The following is a 25,290-nucleotide window of genomic DNA, read 5'->3' as shown; positions in this document are numbered from 1 at the left end:
CTTTAATGCTCTTACATCTTTTATTTTTCATGACTTCATTGATCGCGCTCTATCTCTCGATTGTAGACACAACATCTATTGGCTACCCACAGGATAGATGATGACTGTATAATAAATGTGTGCCTGGCTACTCATCCTCCCACAAATCCAAAGAACCAAAGTCCATACTGTGAATAAGTGTCACGCAAGGAGAGGGAAGGAATAAGTGTAGAACGAAAGGAAGAGGGGGAAGGGAGCCCAACAACTAGGGAAATGTGGAGTGGAGACCCCCAGGCAGATCTAATATCACCCTGCCTACCCTATCGTACCTATATAGGTTCTGCACCTATCGCCGAGCAGGAACCTAAGCTCTGAATGTACCTAGAGCTAGGCCCTAGATAGGGAAGGGACGGTGTGAGCACTAGTCAGGCCCCACTACAAACTAAAGACAACAAGGTAAACAAACAAAGGAGATACACTAAGCTTGAGCAGACACCAGAGAGATAATGCCATCTGTCCTCCAAAGGCACCAAAGAAGAGACTAGCCGACTGCCAGTACGCCAAGTATGCACAGAGTGACATAGAACTATCACCGACGACTCTCTGGAGAAACTGAGAGTTTTTAACTACCAAGCAAGGGTGTGTCAATCAGCAGCAGAAGGTATAGGTCACTGCTGGGTCCTAAAGAAAGAAGGATAAAACTATAGAGAGGATCAAGAAGGCATCTGCAATGCCAAGCGCAGTGACCTTCTACAGCCTGTTCCAGAGCGACTGTCTGTCACACCTGACACACCCATGACAATAAGTTGGTAGTGAGCATGTGTGATCACACTCCTTGTGAACAGAGCAATGGTTGAACATGCTCACTATGGCTACATTTATATAGGAGGCTTTGAAACCCGCCTTCTTATGACTGGTGGCCATACCAGAGGTCGACTCGGAGCCCCATAAATAAAATATAGGTCAACTCTGTTAACAAAGTTCTCTACTTTGGACAATTCTTAAAGGTCCTTAGACAACGAGGTGATCTCAAATTGTCCAACTGTTTGGGATTCAAAGCAATCAGCTGTGATCTAGGGAGAAACTTGGTAGATAGTTTTTATTTTCCCTGAAGTGCCATCACCGAATAAAAAAAAGTTTTGTACAGTGCCCATTCAAATCAATAGGTGGACTGTGAAAAAATGAAATGAAAAAATGAGGACCTTGAACGGTGAACCTCCTCTATTGAGTTCCACTTACTTAGTCCAATACTGAACACGTCATGCAAAAGACAAACATCTTGGCACAGATTTTCCATTCTAACCTTTACTCCTGGCTCAACACGTCTCAAGATATCTGGCATGAAATGGTCAGCCTGTGAAAAAAAGGATTAGTTTTGCGATAATTTGTTGTGATTTGTTTATGGTATAAGTAGTCACTTGGTGGCTTTCATTTAATGGTGGCTCTCATGACCAAAAGGGCAGGGGTGCTATCATATTGCATTTTTGCCCACGTTCAGTGCTCCTGTTGGGGCTTGCGTCTGAACCTTCCCGCAAAACAGGATTCGGGTGTATGCGTCAATGGGGCCATTGAATATAATGGTGGTGACAGAGTCAATGTTTGCGCTGTCATGCCAAATTTTCGGGTGTATATGCCAACTGGAGGTGGACACTCAGATGTAGCAGACTGCGTCTGAGTATCTTCCTCCAGTAGGTGCATAGGGATGTATGGTTGGCTGAATATTAGCATGGCCAGAATATCTAACACAGTTTTGGAAAGCCTGAGCCACGGTGATCATCTGATAATTGTAATTGTCTTCATTCATTGTAGGTGACTGGATCCTGATACCAATGGCCTACAAGACCCTTTTTCATTAAAATCATACATCATTTATAGGGTACATAAGCAGGGTCCTTCAGACAAATGTATTGGAGTCAAATGCAGGTCTCGGAGTTAGTCCAAAATGTTTCATAATGAGAGAAACAATTTCTCGCACTTTGGCTTCTAAGAATTCTTTGATATTTCCTACGTTGCCATGTTCAGTGCATTAGATGATGATTATGTGACTTGCTCTCTGGTAATTTAGTACTTTAGACATATTAAATTGACTGTCCTTGAAGATATAGATATCACAGCATATTCAAGAAATAACATTGGTCCTTGCTTCCGTACTATATTCTCTGCCATGGGAAATGTTTTCCACAGTAGTCCGTAGACCCTCGGTTGGAAATGAACACACAATAATTAACGTAAGCGAGAAGGAAGCCATTCATTTTGTGATAGGAATATCGGTAGAGTTTAAAGAAAACAAGGTTTCTTTGATGATATATTTGACTAATGATAGAAGAGTAATCTGTTTAATGAGAAAATAAAGAAATAGCAGGAAAACTGAGTAAAAAAGAATTAACACTCTTTTTTCTGCAAATGTGTCTAAAGCGGCCCGGAGACATTAAAGCACGCTTGGATGATTCATGGTGAGCTGGGCTAAATAACAAACTGAGAATTTCAAGCTCAATACAAAATCGCAACAAGCTAGAAAAATCCTTCACAGACTGCATTTACATGAGAGACACCAAGTGAGTATTTATACAGTCATGGCCAATAGTGTTGGCACCCTTGAATTTGTTCCAGAAAAGGAAGTATTTCTCCCAGAAAATTATTGCAATTACACATGTTTCACTATTCACGCTTATGTCCTGGTGTGTATTGAAACAACACAAAAAACAGAGAAAAATGGCAAATTGGACATAACTGCACCCAAAATGCCCATAAATCGGCCAGACAAAATTTTTGGCACCTGCAACTTAATATTTGGTTGCACACCCTTTGGAATAAATAACTTCAATCAATTGCTTCCTATAATCATCAACACGCTGTTTACATCTCTCAACTGGAATTTTGGTCCACTCTTCTTTTGCAAACTGCTCCATGTCTCTCACACAGCAATTGTAAGGTCTCTCTACAGGTGTTCAATGGGATTTAGATACGGATTCATTGCTGGCCACCTTAGAAGTCTCCAGCGCTTTGTTTCCTTCTATTTCTCGGTGCTCCTTGAAGTATGTTTGAGGTCATTTTCTGCTGGAAGACCCATTACCTAGAACCAAAAAACAGCTTTCTGACACTGGGTACTACATTGCCACCCAAAATCCTTTGGTTATCTTCCGATTTCATGATGCCCTGCACACCGTCAAGGCATCCAGTGCCAGAGACATAAAAACAACTCCAAAACATCTTTGGCCCTCCACCATATTTGACAATAGGTACTGTGTTCTTTTCTTTGTAGGCCTCATTCTGTTTTTGGTAAACAGTAGAATGATGTGCTTTACCAAAAAGCTCTATCTTGGTCTCATCTGTCCACAATACACTTTACCAGAAGGATTTTGGCTTACCCACACACATTTTGGAAAACTGAAGTCTAGCTTTTTTTTATGTCTGTGTCAGCAGTGGGGTCCTCCTGGATCTCCTGCCTTAGCGTTTCATTTCATTCAATTTGGGCAGATAGTTGAAGCTGACACTGATGCACCCTGAGCCTGCAGAATTTCTTTGGAATTTGATTGGGGCTGCTTATCCACCATCCGGACTATCCTGCATTGTAACTTTTCATCAATTTTTCTCTATTTTCCATATCCAGGGAGATTAGCTACATTGCCATGGGTTGTAAATTTCTTGATTATGATGTGCACCGTGGACAAAGGAACATCAAGCTCTCTGGAGATGGACTTGTAACCTTGAAATTGTTGATATTTTTCAACAATTTTGGATCTCAAATCCTCAAACAGTTCTCTGCTCCTCTTTCTGTTCTCCGTGCTTAGTGTGGCACACACAGACACACAATGCAAAGATTGAGTCAACTTCTTCCATTTTTATTAGGTTTCAGGTGTGATTTTCGTATTGCCCACGCCTGTTAATTGCTACAGGTGAGTCTGAACGAGTATCACATGCTTGAAACAAAGTTGTTTACCCACATTTTTGGAAAGGTATCAACAATTTTGTCCAGACCATTCTTGGGGATTTGTGTGAAATTATGTCCAATTTTCCTTTTTTTATGTTTTTTGTGTTGTTCCAATACACACAAAGGAAATAAACGTGTAATTGCAATAATTTTCTGGGAGAAATACTTAGTTTTCTGGAACAATTTCAAGGGTGCCAACACTTTCGTTATGACTGTAGCTATAGATGATTAGGAGATTTTAATCTTGCAAATGACGCAGAATCACCAAATCCTGTGGATAGGCAATAACTTGTTTTTCCTGGACAACCTCTTTAATGTTGACCCATTAGTTTGAGCCTCTCATTCCCAGATTAAGATTTTGTGGGTTTTTCCACTGTCGAGGGCCAATAAAATGTGTTTGTACAAGGTGGTATTGATTACTAAATTTTTTTTATCTTTTAGAAATTCTTTAGTATGGATTCAGGAGAGGATGTTCATGTTAGAACCTTGCTGTTAGTTTTTTTTTCCTTTGCTGGTCACATGACCTTGTTGGCCTATTTAATCCTGCTCCGCCCTTCTGGCTTTGCTGGACTTCATTGTATATCTACTTTCTAGCTAGCCTGTGCTCTGTATCTAACTCTGTTAGTCTGCTTGGTCTACGGACCTCTATGTTCTATCTATTTTGTTTGTTCGTCTGTCTGCTACTATTTCTGTTAGGAGGTGTCCCATATTCCTCCCAGTCCTTAGTACTTGTAGGGATTCCCTCCCCACATCTATAGGTCTCCGTACAGACTAGATTAGGACTTTAGCAGGTCTGATCGCAGGATCAGGTTCCCTGTTACATCGTAGGGATTCAGCTGAGTCCTATAGTAGGGACAGATCTCCTCTCTTTCCTTAGCTTTGGTAGCAGAACACAACAGTAAGTCCAGCCAGCAAATTCTCTAAGGAAAGATTTTTCTGTTCCATCATGGTGTCGGTTCAGGATTTGGCTCATCGCCTGCAGGGACTCTCTCTGGAGGTGGCCGAGCTCCGTCAGCACGTGAGTAACTGTCCTGGAGCACATTTCTTGGAGCCTAAGGTATGTTTGCCGGATTTATTTTTTGGTGAACACCGAGAATTTTTTTCATTTAAAAATGCTTGCTTATTGTATTTTCGTTTGAGACCTAAGTCCTCTGGGGATGAATCCCAGCGCGTAGGGTTCATAATGTCACTTTTGCGCAAAGAGCCTCTGGAGTGGGCCTTTTCTTTGCAACCTAGTGATTCATGCTTCAGATCAGTGGATAGTTTTTTTTCTGCTTTGGGACTATTATATGATGATCCTGACCGTGTCGCATCAGCTGAGACTGAGTTGAGACGTTTAAAACAAGGATCGGGTAATGTGGAAAAATATTGTTCACATTTTCGTCGTTGGTCCACTCAAACAGGGTGGAACGATTCTGCTCTGAAAAGTCTATTTCTTGCTGGGCTCAGTGAAAGGGTTAAAGACCTGCTAATTGCTTATCCTACACCTGAGGATTTGCAACAGGCTATGCAATTAGCTATACGGGTGGATAGAAGACTGCGTGCTAGGGTTAATGAGAGCAAATCCTCTGCTATGTCAGTTTCTGGTTATGATAATGTGCGTATTAACAGTGGTGAACCGATGGAGATTGGATCGGTGGCACCTCGCTCTCAAGAAAAAGACCGTCGTTTTTCGGAAGGCTTGTGTTTCTATTGCGGAAAATCTGGTCATTTGATTAAAGGCTGTGAGCTTCGTATGAAGAAAGAAAAAAAAATGGTCAGTCACGCCCGTATTGCCTGTTTAAATTCCAAGGGTATATTTTTAGCTGCTTCCACGATTGCTCAGGAAAAATTGATGGAATTTCGGGTGTTTGTTGATTGCGGGTCTACACTGAATGTAATTGATGGGGGATTTGTGGAAAAACTCAATTTAAAACCTGAACCTTTATCATCCCCCATTGCTGTGGTTTCTGTGGATGGCTCCCCTTTGAAGAATATTACTCTCAAGGTCAGTGAATTTCCTCTCACTATTAATGGTGTTCACCATGAGAAATTGGATTTGGTAGTGTTGAATAACTTGCCTTCTCCAGTAATATTGGGTTTGCCCTGGTTAAAATTTCACAATCCTGTACTGGATTGGTCTACCAGTGAAATTAAATCCTGGAGCCATAAATGTTATGACAAGTGTTGTAACGGGCGTATTGCAGCTTTGGATAGGGGAGAATTGCCTGTTCCTATTCAGGATTTTTGGAGAGTTTTTTCTGAGAAAGAATCGCAGGTTTTGCCTCCCCATAGAGACTATGATTGTTCTATTGAATTTGTCCCTGGAGCGACTCTTCCTAAGAGTCGTTTATTTAACCTTACTATTCCTGAGAGGAAGGCTTTGGAGGAATACATACAGACAAGTTTGGCCGCCGGTCACATTAGGCCCTCTAAGTCTCCTGTGGCGGTTGGATTTTTTTTTGTAAAAAAAAAGGACGGCGGTTTACGTCCTTGTCTGGATTTTCGTGAGATTAACAAAATTACGGTACCCAATCCTTACCCACTGCCATTGATTCCTGATCTGTTTAACCAGTTATTGGGGGCCAAGTGGTTCTCTAAAATTGACCTTAAGGGGGCATACAATCTGTTGCGCATGAAGGAGGGTGATGAATGGAAGACTGCTTTTAACACTCCTGTGGGTCATTTTGAGAATCTGGTTATGCCTTTTGGTCTTACTAATGCTCCTGCATTTTTTCAGAATCTGATTAATGACATCCTTAGACCTTTGATCGGTAAAAATGTGGTTGTGTATTTGGATGACATTTTGATTTATTCGCCAGATCTGGAGTCTCATTGGCGGAGCGTGCGTGAGGTATTACAGTTATTAATGGACAATTCGCTTTTTGCTAAGCTGGAGAAATGTGAGTTCGCGGTACAGAGAATTAGTTTTTTGGGCTACATTATCTCCAGCAAAGGTTTTGAGATGGATCCGGTTAAGGTTCAGGCTGTGCAGGAATGGCCTAGGCCTATTGGTTTGAAATCGATACAGAGGTTTTTGGGTTTCGCCAATTACTATAGAAAATTCATAAAACATTTTTCTAGTATTGTCAAACCTCTGACTGATCTCACCAGGAAAGGTGCTGATGCGGTTCAGTGGTCTTCTGAGGCCATTGAAGCTTTTGTGTATCTCAAGGAGAGGTTCACCTCTGCTCCCATCCTTATGCAGCCTGATGTTACTAGGCCGTTTTTGGTTGAGGTTGATGCTTCCTCTGTGGGGGTTGGCGCAGTATTGTCTCAGGATAACGGGGATGGATTACATCCCTGTGCCTTTTTTTCAAAAAATTTTTTCGGAGACTGAACTGAATTACGATATTGGTAATCGGGAATTATTGGCTATTAAACTCGCATTTGAACACTGGCGCCACTTCTTGGAAGGTGCGGAATTTCCCGTTCAGGTTCTTACGGATCATAAAAATCTGATATATCTTGATGCTGCCAAGCGCCTGAATGCCCGTCAGGCTAGGTGGGCACTGTTTTTCTCACAGTTTAATTTCTCCGTTACTTACATCCCTGGTACTAAGAATGTTAAGGCGGATGCCTTGTCTCGCAGTTTTTCTCCCATAGTCGGTGGTGAGAAAGAGGAGAACATTTTACAAGAAGGTGTTGTGATAGCTGCTTTAGACTCCGTTTTGGAAGATGAGATTCTTAAAGCTCAGGAGAATGCCCCATCTAACACTCCTCATGGGAGGTTGTTTGTGCCTGGGACCTTTAGGAGAGATTTGTTTGTTGAGTTTCACGAATCTCGGTTGGCAGGTCATCCCGGAATCTCTGAGACCAAGAGACTGGTGGGTCGCAGTTTTTGGTGGCCTGGATGGCAGAAGGAAGTCATTAAGTGGGTGCGCCAATGTACTATATGTGCTAGATCTAAGTCCTCACATACTCCTGCTGCGGGGTTGCTTTGTCCTTTGGAGGTCCCCAGTGCTCCTTGGACACATTTGGCTATGGACTTTATAACTGACCTTCCCCCCTCTGAGGGTTTTACTGTCATCTGGGTGGTCGTGGACCGTTTTAGCAAGATGTGTCACTTGGTTCCCTTCGTCAAACTGCCCTGCGCTAAAACTCTCGCTAAGGCCTTTGTCAAGGAAATTGTCAGACTTCATGGCGTTCCTACTGACATTGTTTCTGATAGGGGTCCTCAGTTCGTGGCTCGTTTTTGGCGTGCCTTTTGTGACAGGTTGGGAATTCATTTGTCGTTTTCGTCCGGATATCATCCTGAATCTAATGGCCAGACAGAAAGGAAAAACCAGGATGTTGAGCAGTTCTTGCGTTGTTTTGTGGCAGACAATCAAGAGGGGTGGTCTGAGTTTCTGCCACTTGCCGAATTTGCTCTGAACAATCATACATCTTCTTCTGCTGGTTGTTCGCCTTTTTTTTGTTGTTCTGGGAGACATCCGTCGTTTGGGTCGTTCTCCAAGTTGGGATCTGCCGTGCCTGAGGAGGAGAATTTTTCCGGTGATTTGGAAAGAGTTTGGACGGATGTGCGTGGTAATCTTCAGGAGGCCAACAGAAAATCTAAAGACTACTTTGATAGGAAACGACAGGAGGTTTTGTTCGCTGTTGGTGACATGGTTTGGTTGTCCTCTAGGAATCTGCGGTTGAGGATTCCTTCTAAGAAATTGGGTCCCAAGTTTGTAGGGCCCTTTAAGGTGCTTCAGGTTGTCAACCAATCTGCTGTTAGGTTGGAGGTTCCTACCTCCTGGAGAATTAATCCGGTCTTTCATGTCTCTCTGTTAAAAAAAGCTGTTGTGTCGGATGGTGACGCCTCTGCCTCTGTTCCTCCGGTGGTGGAGGACGGGGAATATGAAATTTCTCGCATCCTTGACTCTAGACGGTATAGAGGTAGTTTGCAGTATCTTGTGGCCTGGAAAGGTTTCGGACCCGAGGATAACTCTTGGGTGAGGTCAGATGATGTTTCCGCGTCCAGACTTATCAGAGCGTTTCACAGGAGATTTCCTGATAAGCCTGGTCCTAGGGGATCCGGAGGATCCTCTTAGAAGGGGGGGTACTGTTAGAACCTTGCTGTTAGGTTTTTTTTCCTTTGCTGGTCACATGACCTTGTTGGCCTATTTAATCCTGCTCCGCCCTTCTGGCTTTGCTGGACTTCATTGTATATCTACTTTCTAGCTAGCCTGTGCTCTGTATCTAACTCTGTTAGTCTGCTTGGTCTACGGACCTCTATGTTCTATCTATTTTGTTTGTTCGTCTGTCTGCTACTATTTCTGTTAGGAGGTGTCCCATATTCCTCCCAGTCCTTAGTACTTGTAGGGATTCCCTCCCCACATCTATAGGTCTCCGTACAGACTAGATTAGGACTTTAGCAGGTCTGATCGCAGGATCAGGTTCCCTGTTACATCGTAGGGATTCAGCTGAGTCCTATAGTAGGGACAGATCTCCTCTCTTTCCTTAGCTTTGGTAGCAGAACATAACAGTTCAAGCATTGGAACAGTCAACTTGCTGAGATTCTCTGACGTGTGAGGAAGCTTTATTTAGAATAATTTTTTTTGCTCATCATTTGAGGAAGGGGTTTTTTCATTTCCAAATCTCCATTTATACTTAGTGAAGGTTCAGCTAATTATTGGCCACCAAAAGTCAAACGCACCATAATCTGAGGATCCAAACATAATGGACTAATCACTGGACACCAAAAAAACACTGAAAATTAGAGTATCATTAAGTGCACACCATAACCTGGGAAGTCAAATATAATTGCGGTCAACAAACCACTGAGCACCAAGAACCGGGCACTGATCTCCTGAATACTGCAGACTGGAGCACTAAACAATTAGATATAAAGTGACCAGGGAACATTATTACTGAACACAGACAAGAAAAGTGGCTACATCAAGGAAAAGAGTGTCCCCAAGTCTTAGTTTGGACCCTCCTGAAGATTGACCGACCACCAATTTTATAAAAAAAGGTCTTTGTTTTTACAAGCTGATCATTTTATTCTGTGACTAGCTGTATAGTTTCTCAGACTCATGTACTTTAGGGTTAATAGGCAAACTAAATAACAACAGCTTAATAAAAAAAACAACTTGTCCTCCGGGCCACCAATAAAAAGTTTTAAAATTGAATTTCGACTGATAATTCATAGTAATAACACAACCTCTTTCCTCCAGCTGCTAATATATCTTCTTTTATTCCAAATGCCTCTCTGACTGTTCCTACTGCCCTATAACTTTTGCTTTTTTTTATTTTATACGAAAAGAGTACAAGTAAGCTGCTCTTAGGGCAAAACGCTCCACAGTTACTAAAAGTCTAAATGATGAGCATTGGTCATATTAAGTGCAAAAAATGATATTTTGTTATGGAAAGAAATCCACAAAGTTGCTGGTCTTCAACAATAAATATAACGTACCCTATAGCCTACTGTATGTGCCATTATATTCAGCTTTTATTATAATTGCTTTAGTTCTTAAATCAGGTTTCAAAAAGATGAATTAATTACAAATAGTAATGCCCGTTAGGAGGTAACGACAAGCTTAGGAAGCTGACAGTTCATTTAGGGATGTGGCCAGGCAACCGGATGGTCCCAACTTGGCTTCTACGAATGTCTCCATGGGACCAGGCGACTGGATGATTCCAACCTGTCTTCTCTAAACAGATCCATGGGGTCAGGGGACTGTAGGGTCACAATCCTGGCTACCCCAAATGTCTCCATGGGACCAGGTGACTGGAGTGTCCCAATCTGGCTACCCTAAAAATCTCCATGGGACAAGGTGATCGGAGGATCCCAACCTGGTTTCCCCAAACGTATCTCTGGGGTCAGATGACTGGAGGGTCACAATCCTAGCTTCCCCATACGTATCCATGAGTTCAGTGATATTCAATGGAGTAGATCTGTGTTTTTCCATCTGGGGTCGTGGTTCCCTAAGCTGACATCCTGTAGAGTCACATCTGTGTCCCTTTTGATGGAACCATTTTCTCCTAGCTGTTGCTCTGGCAATTCGCTCTGATTCTCCTTTTCAGAACGATAGCAATCCCTTCTTTATATCTACATCTGTGGCTTAGGTCATCATCCACAGGTCAGGTGGGAGGTCGCATGAGTTTAACTCTCAATGTTTGAGCATTTAATCGATCTGCATAGTTCATCATTCTCTGTTTTGCAGGTCAACAAGCCACAGGGCCAACAAAATAGTTAATTAACATATTTAGCAAACTTCAATTGTTCAATGACCCTGCATCCCTGTCTTGCAAATTTAGCAGACAATAAGTTGCAGTAAATATCAACTCAAGTGTCAACATCCAGGCTTATACAAATAATAGTTTGTGTTTCTTGACCAACCAAAGAAAAACACATAAATTCAAAAGTCAACATGAAGATAATAGCGTATATCTACTGGCCTACTGAATTTACATTTGGATAATTAAGATTAAATGCTGTGTCATCACACTGGGCATGTGCAGGGGCTCATTCCCCTTTGCCATTGTCAATTGGAGAAACAATATCCATCTGCAATATCTGCCATAAATGTACAGCAAATGTGCTCTGTGCATATATGAAGTGGTCTCATTACCTCACTCCATACAGTGCTGATGTTGGTTGTCATAAATACAACACTTTAATCTATCTGCTGTGATCGGAGCTTGCTCCAATTGGAGCAACTTAAACCCTTATTTTAATATATTATCTATTTTTTATTCTTATTTATTTATTATATATATATATATATATATATATATATATACAGTACAGACCAAAAGTTTAGACACACCTTCTCATTTAAAGATTTTTCTGTATTTTCATGACTTTGAAAATTGTACATTCACACTGAAGGCATCAAAACTATGAATTACCACATGTGGAATTATATACTTAACAAAAAAGTGTGAAACAACTGAAAATATGTCTTATATTCTAGGTTCTTCAAAGTAGCCACCTTTTGCTTTGATGACTGCTTTGCACACTCTTGGCATTCTCTTGATGAGCTTCAAGAGGTAGTCACCAGAAATGGTTTTCACTTCACAGGTGTGCCCTGTCAGGTTTAATAAGTGGGATTTCTTGCCTTATAAATGGGGTTGGGACCATCAGTTGTGTAGTGCAGAAGTCAGGTGGATACCCAGCTGATAGTCCTACTGAATAGACTGTTAGAATTTGTATTATGGCAAGAAAAAAGCAGCTAAGTAAAGAAAAACGAGTGGCCATCATTACTTTAAGAAATGAAGGTCAGTCAGTGCGAAAAGTTGGGAAAACTTTGAAAGTGTCCCCAAGTGCAGTTGCAAAAACAATCAAACGCTACAAAGAAACTGGCTCACATGAGGACTGCCCCAGGAATGGAAGACCAAGAGTCACCTCTGCTTCTGAGGATAAGTTTATCCGAGTCACCAGCCTCAGAAATCGCAGGTTAACAGCAGCTCAGACTAGAGACCAGGTCAATGCCACACAGAGTTCTAGCAGCAGACACATCTCTTCAACAACTGTTAAGAGCAGACTTTGTGCAGCAGGCCTTCATGGTAAAATAGCTGCTAGAAAACCACTGCTAAGGACAGGCAACAAGCAGAAGAGACTTGTTTGGGCTAAAGAACACAAGGAATGGGCATTAGACCAGTGGAAATCTGTGCTTTGGTCTGATGAGTCCAAATTTGAGATCTTTGGTTCCAACCACCGTGTCTTTGTGCGACGCAGAAAAGGTGAACCGATGGACTCTACATGCCTGGTTCCCAACGTGAAGCATGGAGGAGGAGGTGTGATGGTGTGGGGGTGCTTTCCTGGTGACACTTTTGGGGATTTATTAAAAATTGAAGGCATACTGAACCAGCATGGCTACCACAGCATCTTGCAGCGGCATGCTATTCCATCCGGTTTGCGTTTAGTTGGACCATCATTTATTTTTCAACAGGACAATGACCCCAAACACACCTCCAGGCTGTGTAAGGGCTATTTGACCAAGAAGGAGAGTGATGGGGTGCTCCGCCAGATGACCTGGCCTCCACAGCCACCAGACCTGAACCCAATCGAGATGATTTGGGGTGAGCTGGACCGCAGAGTGAAGGCAAAAGGGCCAACAAGTGCTAAGCATCTCTGGGAACTCCTTCAAGATTGTTGGAAGACCATTTCCGGTGACTACCTCTTAAAGCTCATCAAGAGTATGCCAAGAGTGTGCAAAGCAGTCATCAAAGCAAAAGTTGGCTACTTTGAAGAACCTAGAATATAAGACATATTTTCAGTTGTTTCACACTTTTTTGTTAAGTATATAATTCCACATGTGTTAATTCATAGTTTTGATGCCTTCAGGGTGAATGTACAATTTTTATAGTCATGAAAATGCAGAAAAATCTTTAAATGAGAAGGTGTGTCCAAACTTTTGGTCTGTACTGTATATATATATACTGCTCAAAAAAATAAAGGGAACACTTAAATAACAGAATATAACTCCAAGTAAATCAAGCATCTGTGAAATCAAACTGTCCACTTAGGAAGCAACACTCAATTTCACATGCTGTTGTGCAGATGGAATAGACAATAGATGGAAATTATTGGCAATTATCAAGACACACTCAATAAAGGAGTGGTTCTGCAGGTGGGGACCACAGACCACATCTCAGTACCAATGCTTTCTGGCTGATGTTTTGATCACTTTTGAATGTTGGTTGTGCTTTCACACTCGTGGTAGCATGAGACGGACTCTACAACCCACAGAAGTTGCTCAGGTAGTGCAGCTCATCCAGGATGGCACATCAATGCGAGCTGTGGCAAGAAGGTTTGCTGTCTGTCAGTGTAGTGCCCAGAGGCTGGAGGCGCTACCCGAAGGCAGGCCAGTACACCAGGAGACATGGATGTGGCCGTAGGAGGGCAACAACCCAGCAGCAGGACCGCTACCTCCGCTTTTGTGCAAGGAGGAACAGGAGGAGCATTGCCAGAGCCCTGCAAAATGACCTCCAGCAGGCCGCAAATGTGCATGTGTCTGCACAAACGGTTAGAAACTGACTCCATGAGGGTGGTATGAGGGCCCGACATCCACAGATGGGGGTTGTGCTCACAGCCCAACACTGTGCAGGACACTTTGCATTTGCCACAGAACACCAGGATTGGCAAAGTCGCCATTGGCGCCCTGTGCTCTTCACAGATAAAAGCAGGTTCACACTGAGCACATGTGACAGACGTGACAGAGTCTGGAGACGCCGTGGAGAGTGATCTGCTGCCTGCAACATCCTTCAGCATGACCGGTTTGGTAGTGGGTCAACAATGGTGTGGGGTGGCATTTCTTTGGAGGGCCACACAGCCCTCCATGTGCTCGCCAGAGGTAGCCTGACTGCCATTAGGTACCGAGATGAGATCCTCAGACCCCTTGTGAGACCATATGCTGGTGCGGTTGGCCCTGGGTTCCTCCTAATGCAGGATAATGCCAGACCTCATGTGGCTGGAGTGTGTCAGCAGTTCCTGCAAGATGAAGGCATTGAAGCTATGGACTGGCGCGCCCGTTCCCCAGACCTGAATCTGATTGAGCACATCTGGGACATTATGTCTCGCTCCATCCACCAATGTCACGTTGCACCACAGACTGTCCAGGAGTTGGCAGATGCTTTAGTCCAGGTCTGGGAGGAGATCCCACAGGACACCATTCGCAACCTCATCAGGAGCATGCCCAGGCATTGTAGGGAGATCATACAGGCACGTGGAGGCCACACAGAATACTGAGCCTCATTTTGACTTGTTTTAAGGACATTACATCAAAGTTGGATCAGCCTGTAGTGTGTTTTTCCACTTTAATTTTGAGGGTGATTCCAAATCCAGGCCTGCATTGGTTAATAAATTTGATTTCCATTGATGATTTTTGTGTGATTTTGTTGTCAGCACATTCAACTTTGTACAGAACAAAGTATTCAATGAGAATATTTCATTCATTCAGATCTAGGATGTGTTATTTGAGTGTTCCCTTTATTTTTTTGAGCAGCGTGTATATATATATATATATATATATATATATATATATATATACAGTATATATATATATATACAGTACAGACCAAAAGTTTGGACACACCTTCTCATTTAAAGATTTTTCTGTATTTTCATGACTATGAAAATTGTACATTCACACTGAAGGCATCAAAACTATGAATTAACACATGTGGAATTATATACTTAACAAAAAAGTGTGAAACAACTGAAAATATGTCTTATATTCTAGGCTTTTCAAAGTAGCCACCTTTTGCTTTGATGACTGCTTTGCACACGCTTAGGATTCTCTTGATGAGCTTCAAGAGGTAGTCATCGGAAATGGTTTTCACTTCACAGGTGTGCCCTGTCAGGTTTAATAAGTGGGATTTCTTGCCTTATAAATGGGGTTGGGACCATCAGTTGTATTGTGCAGAAGTCTGATGGATACACAGCTGATAGTCCTACTGAATAGACTGTTACAATTTGTATTATGGCAAGAAAAAAGCAGCTAAGTAAAGAAAAACAAGTGGCCATCATTACTTTAAGAAATGAAGGTCAGTCAGTCCGAAAAATTGGGCAAACTTTGAAAGTGTCCCCAAGTGCAGTTGCAAAAACCATCAAGCGCTACAGAGAAACTGGCTCACATGAGGACCACCCCAGGAAAGGAAGACCAAGAGTCACCTCTGCTTCTGAGGATAAGTTTATCCGAGTCACCAGCCTCAGAAATCGCAGGTTAACAGCAGCTCAGATTAGAGACCAGGCCAATGCCACACAGAGTTCTAGCAGCAGACACATCTCTACAACAAGAGAGGAGATTTTGTGCAGCAGGCTTTCATGGTAAAATAGCTGCTAGGAAACCACTGCTAAGGACAGGCAACAAGCAGAAGAGACTTGTTTGGGCTAAAGAACACAAGGAATGGACATTAGACCAGTGGAAATCTGTGCTTTGGTCTGATGAGTCCAAATTTGAGATCTTTGGTTCCAACCACCATGTCTTTGTGCGATGCAGAAAAGGTGAACGGATGGACTCTACAAGCCTGGTTCCCACCGTGAAGCATGGAGGAGGAGGTGTGATGGTGTGTAGAGATGAGCGTTGTTCTACTCGAACTGTTCGCCAATCTCAAATTCGAGCTGTTTTGGGCGGTGTTCGAGCCGTTCGGCGAACACGAACAATTTGAGAAAAATTCGGCTGTTCGAGGTTATGTTCGATAACTGTTCGTGCACCAAAATCATAACTGGATTTTTTCTCAGTAATGATGAAAATTAATGTTAATACGCAGTTTGAGTGTACAGCGGGGTGGGGGGAGGGGCAGGGGATGGATCTCTGCAGGAACAATGAAGATCTCCATTTTTTTTTCTCTTTCCCGCATTTACAGTGGGGAGGTGCAATCTGTCAGCCTATCAGCAGCGCACACACGGAGCGAAGTGCTTTTTTTCACACAAGCAAGGGCATGTGTGATTGGCAGTGTATGTCACATGTCCTTGCCCTATAAGACCAAGCCATTTTCCCCGTCGCCACCATTTTCTCACTGCTGCAGCTGCGTGTTAGACGGCACCGCTGTTGCTGTGTGCGCTATACCTTGTTAATTTCAAGCCAATTTTCGCACAAATATACAGATAGCTTGGGAGTAGGGAATAGTTGTGATTGCAGTCCTTTTAAGGACTAGGTTACAGCATTTCCTACGACTTTTATCAGGGAGGTCTGTGCTCTTAAATAGATAGGTTGTGGGAGTAAAGACTAATTGTAATTGGAGTCCTTTTCAGGACTAGGTTACATGAGTTCCTATCAGTTTTTGCCAGGCAGGTCTGTGCCAGTGCTGTGCAAGTTTTTTTCACAGCATTTGGCTGAATCTAGCAAAGCTAATCCTTTTTGGCCTATTGCAGAGTGTGTTAGTCAGTGGAGTAGCCTATCTGTGTTGCAAGATATAACACCTGTGTATAGAATACCAATTTTTTTACTGCACCTAGTGAAGTAAAATCTTTTGGGCATAGCATCATTCTATTAGTCCATCTATACTGACCTCCATCAGGTTGCAAACTGAATATAATTTTTTTCTGCATCTAGCTCTGAAAAAATATTTGGGCTTCTAGCAGTGTGTGGGACTTGGTCTATTAGTCCATCTATACTGACCTCCATCAGGTTGCAAATTAAAAATAATTTTTTTCTTCATTTAGCTCTGAAAAAATATTTGGGCTTCTAGCAGTGTGTGGGACTTGTTCTATTAGTCCTTCTATACTGACCTCCAGCAGGTTGCAAATTGAATATAATTTTTTTCTGCATCTAGCTCTGAAAAAATAGTTGGGCTTCTAGCGGTGTGTGGGACTTGGTCTATTAGTCCATCTATACTGACCTCCATCAGGTTGCAAATTAAAAATAATTTTTTTCTGCATCTAGCTCTGAAAAAATATTTGGGCTTCTAGCAGTGTGTGGGACTTGGTCTATTAGTCCATCTATACTGACCTCCATCAGGTTGCAAATTAAAAATAATTGTTTTCTGCATCTAGCTCTGAAAAAATATTTGGGCTTCTAGCGGTGTGTGGGACTTGGTCTATTAGTCCATCTATACTGACCTCCATCAGGTTGCAAATTAAAAATAATTTTTTTCTGCATCTAGCTCTGAAAAAATATTTGGGCTTCTAGCAGTGTGTGGGACTTGGTCTATTAGTCCATCTATACTGACCTCCATCAGGTTGCAAATTAAAAATAATTTTTTTCTGCATCTAGCTCTGAAAAAATATTTGGGCTTCTAGCAGTGTGTGGGACTTGGTCTATTAGTCCATCTATACTGACCTCCATCAGGTTGCAAATTAAAAATATTTTTTTTCTGCATCTAGCTCTGAAAAAATATTTGGGCTTCTAGCAGTGTGTGGGACTTGGTCTATTAGTCCATCTATACTGACCTCCATCAGGTTGCAAATTGAATATTTTTTTTTTCTGCATCTAGCTCTGAAAAAATAGTTGGGCTTCTAGCGGTGTGTGGGACTTGGTCTATTAGTCCATCTATACTGACCTCCATCAGGTTGCAAATTAAAAATATTTTTTTTCTGCATCTAGCTCTGAAAAAATATTTGGGCTTCTAGCAGTGTGTGGGACTTGGTCTATTAGTCCATCTATACTGACCTCCATCAGGTTGCAAATTAAAAATAATTTTTATCTGCATCTACAGTACCTCTGAAAAAATATTTGGGCTTCTAGCAGTGTGTGGGACTATATGTATTAGTCCATCTATACTGACCTCCATCAGGTTGCAAATTCAAAATAATTTTTTTCTGCATCTAACCCAGCCAATAGTTTTGGCCTAATACCACAGTTTGGCCACTCAGCTCTGCTCGGTTACCATCCATTGTTTTTTTGTGCAAACAACTCCAGAGTTGTGAATTAGTTAACCACCAAAATGAGTGGAAAAAGGCCTGCTGCTGGTGGAAAGGGGAATAGGCGTGTTGGGAAGGGGAAAAAAGGTTGTGTCCGTGGGGTAGGTGTTAAAGCAACAGTAACATCTGCAGAAGAAAGACCATCTTCCAGCCAAACTAAAATGTCTACTTCTTTTAGCGGACAATGTGATAAGATCCCTTTCTTACGGCCACGCCAATCGCTACAAATTCCAGATGAGGCACAAAAACAGCAGGTGCTTCAACGGATATCAAGTGCTCCTTTAAGTGGGCTCTCCTCCACATCAACTTCAACATCACAAATACTCCAGCCCTCAAAGGTGTCACCCAAATCGCACTTGCTTCCTCACAGCTCCCAAATCTCCAGCTGCCCGTCTGAGTATGAGGTAGAACAGATGGTTGAGTCTGCAGAGCTGTTTACTCATACTATAGCCTGGGAATCAGAGGTCGACTCCAGCGCTTGTGTGAATCCAGACGAGGAAATGATCTGCACTGTTGCCCAGAATCTTCATGAGTCGGATCCAGGACCAGACGCAGAAGGTTCTGACCATAATGTAGACCCTCATTCCCAAACTGTAACTCCTGTTGGTGGAGACAATGAGGAAGACGATGATAAGACTCAAATACCTGATTGGAGCGACAACTTTAGTTTTTTGTCAGGGCAGGAACAGGTTGGCTCTGAGGACGACGGGTGTGATAACGCACAGGGTGATGATGATGAGGTCGGAGATCCCACTTACTGTCAACCCACAGTCAGCCAAGAGATGAGGTCAGCAGAGGAGGTGGAGGAAGATGCTAGTGACGACGAGGTCAGGTTGCGCCTTCCTGGACAGAGACGTAGTACTGGAAGCACGTCAACAACTGCATCCTCAAACACAACTCTGCCTCTCACCACAAGTCGTGGTGGCTCTTCAGGTCGCATGGGTGCTAAGCCTTGCATAGCCTGGGCATTTTTTCAGATCGATAAAGATGACCCAACTCGTGTTATCTGTAACATTTGTCAGCAAAAGCTAAGTAGAGGCCAAAAAATACATAGTTTGAGTACTTCATGCATGAACCGGCACATGGACATGAAGCATAAGTTGCAGTGGGAAGCTCAGTGTGCTACAATGCGGCCTAGCCGGCCGGGCCAATCACCGTCTGCCATATCTTGTGCATCCGCGGCCTCTTCATCCTCTGTGACTGGGGGGACAGCAGTCACACCTGTTTTGGGGCGCAGACCTGCCACCTCTTTACCCGCAACAGCCAGCGTGATTGGCAGGTCATCATTTTCTTTGGAGGTGGTAACACCAGCTGGTGTTGAGCGCTGTCCGACATCGATAGCACCACCTTTGGATCAAGGCAACCTAACATGTCCGCCTGCATCTTCCTCACAGACTGGCAGTTTGCCGGGGACACCCTTATCAACCCCGTCTAAGCACAATAGCCAGCCCTCGGTCCCTCAGATGTGGACAAGTAAAAGACCATTTCCTCCTAGCCATGAGAAAGCTAAGAGGTTGAATTTCACCATCTGCAAGCTCTTGGCTACAGAAATGCTGCCTTTCCGCCTGGTGGACACAGAGGATTTTCGAGACCTTATGTCCGTCGCAGTGCCCCAGTACCAGATGCCCAGTCGGCACTACTTCTCAAAGAAAGGTGTGCCTGCGCTCCACCAGCATGTCGCACACAACATCACCGCTTCTTTGAGAAACTCTGTGTGTGACAGGGTGCATTTCACCACAGACACTTGGACGAGTAGGCATGGACAGGGGCGTTACATGTCGCTGACTGGGCACTGGGTAACTATGGTGACAGCAGGACAAGGGGCTGCTGTCCAAGTCTTGCCGTCCCCACGAGTTGTGCGTCAATCCTCTTTATGTCAAAGTTCCTCCACTGCTTCTGCCTCCTCAACCTCCTCTCGGTCTTCCACCTGCACCCAAAGCCTGTCTGGTCATGCCACAAGCTTTCTAACTGCGCAGAAGGGATCCTGCAGTAGGGCTCAACGTCATCAGGCGGTTTTTACATTGAAATGTCTGGGAAATGTGAGTCACACAGCTGAGGAGTTGTGGTCAGCTCTGGAGAACCAATTTCATGAATGGTTGTCTCCACTGAACCTGAAACCAGGGAAGGCCGTGTGCGACAATGCTGCAAACCTGGGTGCGGCCCTTCGCCGGGGCAATGTCACACACGTGCCTTGTATGGCTCACGTGTTGAACCTGGTTGTCCAGCAATTTTTAGCCCACTATCCCAGACTAGATGGCCTTCTGCAGAGGGCACGGTCGCTGTGTGCTCACTTCCGCCGTTCGCATCCCGCAGCTCAGCGACTTACATCTCTACAGAAGTCGTTGGGCCTGCCACTTCACCGGCTAAAATGCGATGTGCCTACCCGGTGGAATTCAACTCTGCACATGTTGCAGCGACTGTGGCAGCACCGACAAGCCCTGGTGCAATACGTTCTGACGTATAGCCTGGGCCAACGAGATTCAGAGGTGGGGCAAATCACGCTGGAGGAGTGGTCTCAGATCAGGGACCTATGCACCCTTCTGCACAGTTTTGAAATGGCGACGAAGATGTTTAGTGCTGACGATGCCATTATCAGCATGACTATTCCGGTGATTTACATGCTGGAGCACATGTTAAACAGAATTCGGAGTCAGGTGGTGGCACAAGAGGAGGTGGAGGAAGTAGAGGAGGAGGAGTTGTATGCGGAAGGGCTAACATCTGCAAGGTCCAGACGGTCGGCAGCACCAAGGCGGCAGGCATGTGAGGGTGGGGGAGATGGTTTTACCAGGGCGCATGGTAGCAGCCAAACTAGTGAGGAAGGTGCAGGAGCCCAGGAAGAAGTGGAGGACGAACTGATGGAAGACTCATCAGATGAGGGAGACCTTGATCACATTTCTGTTGTGCGAGGTTGGGGGGAGAGGACAGAGGAAGGAAGCATGATTGTTACCTCGCCACCAACACAACAGGGACTTGGTGCTCCTGGATGCGCAACACACATGAGTGCCTTCTTGCTGCACTACCTGCAACATGACCCTCGAATTGTGAGAATTAGAAATAATCCTGACTACTGGGTTGCCACACTGTTAGATCCCCGGTACAAAAGTAAATTTGCAGAAATTATTCCTGCCATAGAAAGGGATGCACGCATGCAGGAGTATCAGCAGAGACTGTTGCAGAATCTTACATGTGCTTTTCCACAAAATACCAGTGGTGCACGTAGTGAATCTCACAGTTCCAACTTGCCAACCGTGGGACCGTCAAGTGTTCAGCACTCAAACCGTAACAGAACCACAGTATCTGCTGGTAACATCAATTTTGCGGAATCATTTCACCACTTTTTTAGCCCATCCTTTGCAAGGCCACAGGAGACAAGAAGTCTGACACATAGTCAACGCCTAGAGACGATGGTACAGGAGTATCTCCAAGTAAACATTGAAGCCACGACTGTGTCACTGGACCCTTGCTCTTTTTGGGCTTCCAATCTGGATAAATGGCCGGAGCTAGCCACTTACGCCTTGGAGATCTTGTCATGCCCCGCAGCCAGCGTTCTGTCTGAACGTGTGTTCAGCGCTGCTGGTGGTGTGCTGACAGATAAGCGCACGCGGCTCTCCACTGATAATGTAGACAGACTCACGTTCATAAAGATGAACAAATCATGGATCCGAAACGACTTTTCTACCCCTGTGTCATCCTGGGGAGAGTAAAAGCTTGATGATTGGTTAAAATCACCCTACCAACCGTTTTAAGCTTTCAAATTACTAATCATGTTTATCTGTATCTTGACTGGAAAATAATTTGGGCTTTGTAGCAGTGTGCAGCACTGATCCTATTAGGCCATCTATACTAAAGCTTCACCAGATTTAAAATTAAAAATACTTTTTAGCTGCATCTAGCCCGGAAAATAATTTTGGGGCTCCGAGATGCGCAAGGCACATAAGTGCCTTCTTGCTGCACTACCTGCAGCATGACCCTCATATTGTCAGAATTCAAAGTAATCATGACTACTGGGTTGCCACACTCTTAGATCCCCCAAACTTTTCGATCAACCTTTTCATTTTAATAAAGACCAAAAAAATGGTCATTTTTGAAATTATAAGCATTAGCAGGTTGTTAGAAACTGAAATCAAACAGTTTTCAACTCAAAACTTTATTCTAGGTGATGTTACATTTTCACATAGGACCCCTTGTTCGAAAGGAGCTTCTGAACTCTCTCGTCCATTGAATTTGTCAGGTTTTGGATGGTTTCTGCTTCAATTGTTTTGCATGAGGACAGAATACCCTCCCAGAGCTGTTGCTTAGATGTGAACTGCCTCCCGCCATCATAGACACTCCTTTTAATGATGCTCCAAAGGTTCTGAATGGGGTAGAGGTCAGGGGAGCATGGGGGTCACACCATAAGTTTGTCCCCTTTTATGCCCATATCAGCCAGAGATGCAGATGTTTTATGTGCAGCATGAGATGGTGCATTATCATGCAGAAAAATGATCTTGCTGTGAAATACACGGTTCTTCTTCTTGAACCATGGCAGGAAGTGCTGTTTGAGAAAATCCACATACATTATGGAGTTCATCTTTAGCGCCTTCAGGGATCCTAAAGGGGCCGACAATCTCTCTCCCCATGATTCCAGCCCAAAACATTACTCCACCTCCTCCTTGTTGGCGCTGTAGCCGTGTTTGCGTGGGGTGTCCATCAACCAGCCATCCTCCACTCCATCCATCTGGACCATCGAGCGCTGCACGGCACTCATCCGTGAACAAAACAGTTTTGAAATCAGTCTTCATGTAATGTTTGGCCCACTGGAGCCGTTTCTGCTTGTGTGAAGTGGATAGAGGAGGTCGACAGGATGGCGTATGCACAGCTGCAAACCTCTGAAGGACCCTGCATCTTGTTGTTCGGGGGACGTTGGAGGCACAAGCAGCTTCAAAAACTTGTCTGCTGCTATGACAAGGCTTTTTTGCCGCTGCTCTTTCAACCTGACGTAATTGCCTGTAGGAAAGAGTCCTCAATTTGCCCTTATCAGCACGCACACGTGTGTACTGTGAATCAGCTACATACTTCTTGATTGCCAAGACACTTCATCCTGATCATCGCACAATGTTGATTGTAGTCATGCCTTGACCTAAACACTCCACAATTTGTTGCTTCTCAGCAGCCGACACATCCTTTTTCTTTCCCATTTTGGCAGAAAATGTAGGCTGCTTAATAATGTGAGAGAGCCTTCTTAAGTAGTCTTGCCTTTCATTGGACACACCTGCCAAACTAATTAGCACAGGTGTCTGCAATTACTTACAGTGATATAAAGAGCCCTGACACACATCACCATCAATGAGTTTAACTGACAAACAAACAAATTCTTCTCTTATCACTCCTAAACACTTTTTGTATAATAATTTGGAACGCAGTGTACATGTGCTTTTCCACAAAACACCAGTGGTTCACGTAGTGAATCTTACAGTTCTAACTTGCCAACCGTGGTCTGTATGGAGTTGTTCAATAAAGGGCCCAAAATTAAGATAACATAGATGGGAGAGGTCTCTATGAATAGGAATTCCTAAGTATTTGATACCCTGTGAGGGCCAGGCAAAGGGAAAGTTGGACTGGATGGAATCCTATATGGATTTGGGGAGGGAGACATCGAGGGCCTCAGACTTCGCTGCATTGATTTTAAAATTTTACCATGTAACAAAGTGATCTATTTCAGCCATAACAGCATGGATGGATATATGTGATTGAGTGATATATACTAGGACATCATCAGCAAATAGAGAGCACTTGTACTCGGTGCCTCCCACCTCAATCCACCTAATATTGGGGTTATGGCGAATTGATGAGAGCAGGTGCTCCGTCACTAGGATGTATAAGAGAGGGGACAGAGGATCCCATTGGTGATTGTGAAAGGTGATGAAAATATTCTGACGCACCCCCTGGGCCTTGGGACACCCGGAGCCGGACCCTTTTTGGTGGATGCTGGTGGTTGTAGTCTTCATGGCGGCGACCCAGTTCCGTGGCTCAGGGCGGTCAAACCAGTGGCGGAACTATTTATGTGGTTTTCATGTTTAAATGTCCGACTACGCCACCCGTGGATTGCGGTCAGAGTGAACCGCCGCTACAGGGCAGACCACTGAGGCTGGTGTTGTGGGTGCAGCAGAGCGTAGCATAACTCCCCACGGGAGGAGTATAGCCTCAGGGCAGTGTATGCGGAGGATGGGGGTGATGGTGCAGGGCAGCAGCAGTAACGACACGGAGTCAGTGATGCAGTTCAGGGCCTTTACTCACAGTTCTTATTATCCAGACCACGTCTGCAGGTAACGGCTGCCCACGTCGTACTGTGCTCACCAGGTGAGGGGCTCAGACAACTCCCAGATAACTTTGGAGCACTTCACAGGACCCCCTTTGTGTGTCCTTTGTCTGGCCTTTCTTACCAACACTTCTGTCCGGCTGCCTCGGGCCTCCTCTTGGTAAACTTGGCGCCAGTTTCCCTGACCCTATGTGGTGCCTTCCTAGCGGGTGTAGCGAGGGGCTGCGCCACATAAAATGTCAGAGCCTCCGGTTTCTAGCTGAGGGTCGTTTCCTGCCTCCACTAGTTCGGGGACCGGTCTCCCCCTTTGGCCTGACCCCTCCACGCAGGTGGATTCGGGCGTGCGGTGGCGACTCGCCCGTCCGCACCCCTGGGATCCCTTCATTCCTCGTTCCTGGAGCCTTCTCCGCTCCTCTTCCTTCCTTCTCCCTCTTCCAGGCCTGGGCCTCTGTTACTAGGCCCGCCTCCGGAGCAGAGCTCATGCAGAGCCCCTGCTCCCTGCCACTTCTGCTCAGACTTCTCTGCACTGAACTAAGATGGTGCCCACCTTTTATACTCCCTTCTCAATGCACCCAGGAACTGCTTCCTCCCTGCTCCTGCACTACAGGGTTCCCCTTCCTCAGTGTTCCCTCCCCCCACTCCAGCCAGGGACAGGGACTGTCGTGCCCATCTCAGGGGCATATTGGTCGCCCTGCCCCACGGCAATGTGGTGTAATGCATGCAGGTGTCGGGTCCTGATCCACACTCCATCCTTACCTGAGAGTGAGATATCACACCTCTGGGTGAGGTGCAATACGTCTGTAGCAA

This window comes from Phyllobates terribilis, unplaced genomic scaffold (assembly GCF_046119375.1).
Source record: "Phyllobates terribilis strain yellow unplaced genomic scaffold, ASM4611937v1 Scaffold_9__5_contigs__length_417890890, whole genome shotgun sequence".
NCBI classification, from domain to species: Eukaryota; Metazoa; Chordata; class Amphibia; order Anura; family Dendrobatidae; genus Phyllobates; species Phyllobates terribilis.
This window is presented reverse-complemented; position numbering follows the sequence as displayed.